At 33.6% G+C, this 5917-nt stretch overlaps 1 protein-coding gene across 1 annotated transcript in view; it reads left to right on the plus strand.

The window, feature by feature from the left end:
- LOC108745402 (nuclear pore complex protein Nup88) overlaps positions 1-5917 on the plus strand; it is a 71453-nt gene that overhangs the window by 12606 nt on the left and 52930 nt on the right. The gene's annotated exons all lie outside the window — the stretch shown is intronic.

Below are 5917 nucleotides of genomic sequence, written 5' to 3' on the forward strand. Positions count from 1 at the left end.
AAATCTCATGAGTTAGTCTCTTAGTTTAATCAGAAGATAATTTTAATATGTACATTTTTTTTGTATATTATTAAATTTGGGATATTGTTTTAAAAAGTAACACATTACCGAATCGTATTTACCGAATCCAACTATTTACAAATAAACAAATCAAATGCTAGACAAATCGAGAATAAAAATCATATAGGGAACGCGTGCTGCATCAAAGATTGGCTCTGTTTCCGTTAACAGCGAAAACGCTCTCGCGTTTTTCACGTTCTTCGGCGGTGAAATTCTCGCCGTTACGATCCTTTAAACGCGCCAATAATCGAGACTTTCGCTTTTACGCCACGATAAATCGCGGATCTCTGGTGCCCTCGCGCGAATTTACATCCGCGGTGACGTATAAACTCGCCGGAATCGTTCTCCCCTTTTTCGCGCGATTCGCGCGTTGCATACACCGCCGGCAAGCTTATTATAATGTAACTGTAACTTTTTATGTCGCTCGTAACTCCGATACAGCATTGCGTCTGTGGGGGCATCAGCATCGGTTTTCACCACGGTTGCTGCGTGCATTTGGACAAACAAGTATTATTGCCTTTCTTCCTCCTTCTCGGCTGGCTCGTTTATACGACTTCTCGCTCGAAACGCTCGTGCCGTTTGTGCCTTATGATTGGAAACGGTTATGATGTACGCGCGATTTATGTGAATCGCTAAGAGACTTTGTGCGGATGGTGCGGTCGTATTCGTGTTGTTTCCACGTATCGCGAAAATGGGACGTTGCCAGAAGACGAACAGAAACTTGCTTAGACCGTATTACAATATATAATAGTTATTTACATCAAAGTAATCAAAATAACTGGTTCGTAATTTTTTATCAAATTTCTAGTAGTACATTTTTTAAGATTTTCTATAATTATTTCGTAATATTAATTTACTTCTCTTTCTTTTCTTTCAAAGATATATACTTTCTAAATTCTTTAGAGTAGAATCTCACTCTAAAGAGTGAAAATTGAGCCAGTCTTGAAAAAAAGTGAAGTTCAATTTTTAAGAGTGAATTGTATTTTTTTAGAATGAAAAATTCACTCTAAAAGTTTTAGAAATATTTAGTGCATTTAAAAATAAAAAATAAATATATATTAATTATCGATAATCATAATTTTAAAATATAAAATAGATAGTAAGTCGAGTAAGATAATGTGTGTGTTCTATTGATTTAATAATTATTTAAATCTTTAGTAAAAAGAGTTTTTTTGTCTTTAGTAATAGTAATAATATTTTAATCAATATTAATAATTTTTCATTATTATCAGAAAAATTATTAATATTATTTTTCAATTTTCAATTGTTTAATTAGACATTCCAGTTTTAATGACAAGAGAACTAATATTAATAAGTTTTAATGATAAGAGAACTAATATTAATAAGTTTATTGAGATTAAATTTAGGAAATTTGGGGATTAATATTTCAGATTAATTGCGTTGAAAGTCCGACAACTATATCGGCACGCAATTTTATAATTTCTGAAATTAATTCATTTAAATGAATATATATAAGTTCAACATTAATTAATTCTTAATAGTTCAACTCAGATTGTAGTGGCGCTTTGTATTTAAAATAATATTAATAAGCTTAAAATGCTACAAGCATATGAGAGAGGTATAACACAAGCCAAAGTTCTAACGTATAAGAAGGATAAGCTTAAAATATAATAAAATTTATAATACGATATATAAAATCTAAGATTGCTGGTGCTCCAACATTCTGAAAGTATCGTTAATTGTTAATATATTGCAAAAATACGCAGATGTAATTCAAGCATGAGAGCAGATTTTAAATTCGCGAACAAAAATATATTTCTTAACCATACACTCACACACGTATTCATTAAGGGTTGCCTCATACCGATATACCTACTTTGTTCTTCTATGTGAATTCACCGGCCGCTTTCACATACTTCCAAGATTACTTTTCTGTGCGCCGTAGAGAGCCAAGGGGTAGGTAATTAAAACCTCGAGTAGGTAAATAACGGACTGCTAGGCCAGTGCAAGAGCCACTGAGAAAACGTAATAAGTAGGCGAGTCTGTAGCCTTAAAAAGGGAGAGATCCTTAAAAACCGTCGGACCCCACGTCGGATCTGCCGCTATTTTTCGCGTTAATTTGAATTTCGTAATTAACCGGCTACGTATGAATTCTCGGGAGAATACATAAAGGTCCTTCCTTTAATTTCCGCGAGGATTCGTTATAATACCGCGCCCCCTTGCACGAGTCGGGTCGGACGTGGATTTTCTGACCTCGAAGGGGACGCGGGCGAAAGAAAAATGGACACCGAACGTTATGACCGGAATATCTTACCGTTTCGTTGGGATGAGAACATATAAGGTCGGAATTAACCGTGTCGCCATGCGTCGGTTTTCTACATGGTAATACGTGATTTACAAACAAACGAGCGGACACGTTCTAAGTATATCATTCGACGATACATTTAAGAAATTACGGTGTAAAAAATATATGAGATTTTGACCTCTGTGAAGCTGACAACTTTTAAAATTTGGGAAAAATAATCAAAGTTCTGGTTGATCCCCGAAGAGTTCTAGAGTTCTCAATCGATTTTAGAAAGAGTTTTATTGATTAAAGCGATAAAAAACGTTTCAAGTAATGAACACGGTCAATTGGCTTAATAGAAATGTCTATCATACCAACATGAGCACAATCAAGTGATATGTACAGAGGATTAGTGCTCTCTATGTGCTAATTTATTGTTCTTATTTTGATTTTATTACTCCAACTGTTTAGCAAGAAATCGGTTTTATGCTAACTTTTAAAAAAATTATATAGAATGACTATTAAAAATAATAACAATAATAATAACATTTATTCTGTAATTTAGTACTAATCATGTGTTTTTAATGTATCTCAGTTTATATTTTGGTGCGTTATCCTTCACACTTAAAACAACCTCAAAACGTATATCGTAGAAGAAAAGGTACCAAAATTAATAAATATATAAGAAAAATATTTATATTAAATTTAGAGCTAATTATGTGCTAATTAATTTAGTAGTTTTCTATTGTACGACACACGTTTTGAGGTTGTTTCAGGCGTAAAGGATAGTGCATCGAAATTTAAACAGGAGTATATTAAAAGCACATAATTAGCATTAAATTATAGTATAGCGTTTTTATTATATATTGTCGTTATTATTTTTTATGGGCATTCTAACTTTTTAAAAGTTAGCATAAAATCGATTGTAATTGTTAGAAATTCTTTACTAGAACTCATGTCAGAATGCCGGACTTCCGAAAAAAATTTTTGACCTACATACATATATATATATATGGACTTAGAAGAATTTGAGTTTATTAGAATCATTTAGAATCATTTTCAAAGCGGTATAACTTTTTGTTTTTTTATCTTAGCGGTTTGGTCATAAATTATAATTATTAGAACTCTTTAGGGAATTATCAAAACTCGTAAACAAAACGGCGAATTTCTAAAAAAAATTTTCAAAAGAAGTTTTTTTGAAAAAACTTTCGGATAACTAACGTTTTCTTCAGAGTTCTAGCTCCCTAAAGAGTTCTATCAATTGTCTTATATGGATCAAAGTGCTAAAATAAAAATGGAGAAGTTATAATTCTTCAAAGAATCGTGAAGTTGGCCCTCGTTATTTCAAATGGTGTTTTTTATCGTTTTTATTAATGGAACTCTTTCTAAAATCAATTGGGAACTTTAGCACTCTTCTCTGGGGGTAACCATAACTTTGCTTCTTTTTTCCAAATTTTGGAAAAGTAGGGCTTCACAAAATTGAGATTTTGTATACTGTGAGAAATGAGAGTGTCTTACTTTAAGTAATGCAGCTCTTTTAAAAGAAGTCGAAATCTCCTTATGGAGTTGTTGTGTGACTACGACTGTATTTACTCGCTGATTGGGGTCGCCCCGTGGTGCAGGGAGTCCGTAATTACTAAGTATTTTTCTTACGCCAGCCACCCCTGCAGCTGATTGATATTTTGTATTCAGGAGATACCGTTGCCATCTTATACTTTTACGAAGATTCATCGTAACATTTTTCACACCATGCGATAAATAAAATTAAAAAACATTTACTCGGATAATTAAATATTCATGACTTTGTATTTTTCTTATTCTCAGCGTAATAAAAAATATTGATATATTAAATTTATTGTAGACTACGTTAACAACGTTTAATATTAGTAATAATATCATTCTTATTATTTACAACATATTTTGGTTTATTTATCAAAATATTATCTGCAATAATCCTCAATTATAATATATGTAGTCATCACTTTCAGTGTAATGTATGATTTTGAGAATACACAAATGCGATCGATGTCAACCTCGCACGTTCTTGCAGACGTATAAAATTTTATTTCTAAGATGCGGCTCGATCGAGCCAACAAAATGACATTCATCCTTGATTTAAAACGCGTAGCACAAGTATCTTGAAAAACGGGGAGTCCTTATAAACTCACGCCCCATTTCACTGAAGGTTCATCTTTAATTTCTTCGCGTTTTTTTCCACCTTACTCCACGCTGTGTGCCACTCGACACTTCTTTAAATTCCACCCCAATCCCGTCTCTACGTGAACTCCTCGGGGAGGGAAACAGGCCACCCTCCCCCTCCCCCCCCCTCTCCCCCGCGTTACTGTTCGCTCATTTCTCCGGTTGTCTTACGGCGATTAACCACGGCTGCTAACTCCCACCCTCGTAACCACCTCCGGCCTGTCCTCCACTCTGGATGTCCTCTCGTGTCTCCCACCCTCAGCTCTCTTCCGTCGTAGTCACATTCTTAATATCGTCTTTTTAAGATTTTTTTAAGTGCCATTAAGGAAACTATATTGCTATTCGCTAGAAAGAGTGCTGACGGTACCGGCGACTGTTTCACTGCGCATTTAACTCGTTTCTCTTTGCAAACAATTAAAAATCGAATGATTTTTAATGATTAATCATCAATTTTTTTGCTAATATGTAAATAGTAATAAGTACATAATATGTGACAATATTCCATGAAAATAATAATCTTGAAATATTCCGAAAATGTTTTGATTTTTAATATTTTGAGAACTTATTCAAAATATGTGTAAATTACATTTTAAAAATAAGCATTTAAGGAAGCTTATCTTATGCTTAAATCTTTTTATTTTTATAAATCATTAAAATTATATTATATGACAAAATTAGCAAAAAATATAAAGTACACAATCGAAGATAAATTATCTTAATTTTACCTATAACATGACATAATATTTTATGAGAATAACTTGACATATAAATCTTTTAATGAATTTTCTTTTAATTTATAATCATAGATGTGTAAGCGTAAATTTGTGATTGAAGATATTTTACCTAATAATTTTATCTTTTCTTTTTATCATATCTTTTCTGATAATTTATTATAAATTCACAAAAAATAAGAGTAAAGTCGAAGTATTCGTCTTTGTCTCGCGTTTCTTCCATGGATCCGGGCGTCGCGGTAGTCACATTCTTAATATCATCCTCTCAAGATTTTTAAGCGCCATTAGGGAAACTATATTGCCATTCTCCGCGACACTGTACCACCGGTGTCGACTAGGTCGGTGATGACAGGGAGGGCGATGGCGATGGCGAAGGCGCGAGAAGAAGAGACGTGATCACAGAATGCGAGCTCTCTCAGCTTCCGCTCAAATTACGCAAATAAATTTCCTTTATTTTTACAAGCGTCCCTCTCGCCTCGACGAACGTGGTCCTTCGACAACCGGGAAAGGGGGTAGCATATTGTAACTTGGCTGCTTTAACGACAGCGATATCGTACTTCACTTAGTGCCACGAGAGAATGATAGTCCGTAACTCCACTATCATATTAGGCACAGCTTTGATCGCCAGCGTAGCTAATGTATTAATTTTTTTCTCGCGAGAAAAATGTAAATAAGAAGAAAA

Source organism: Trachymyrmex septentrionalis, unplaced genomic scaffold, assembly GCF_001594115.1.
Source record: "Trachymyrmex septentrionalis isolate Tsep2-gDNA-1 unplaced genomic scaffold, Tsep1.0 scaffold14, whole genome shotgun sequence".
Taxonomy (NCBI): Eukaryota; Metazoa; Arthropoda; class Insecta; order Hymenoptera; family Formicidae; genus Trachymyrmex; species Trachymyrmex septentrionalis.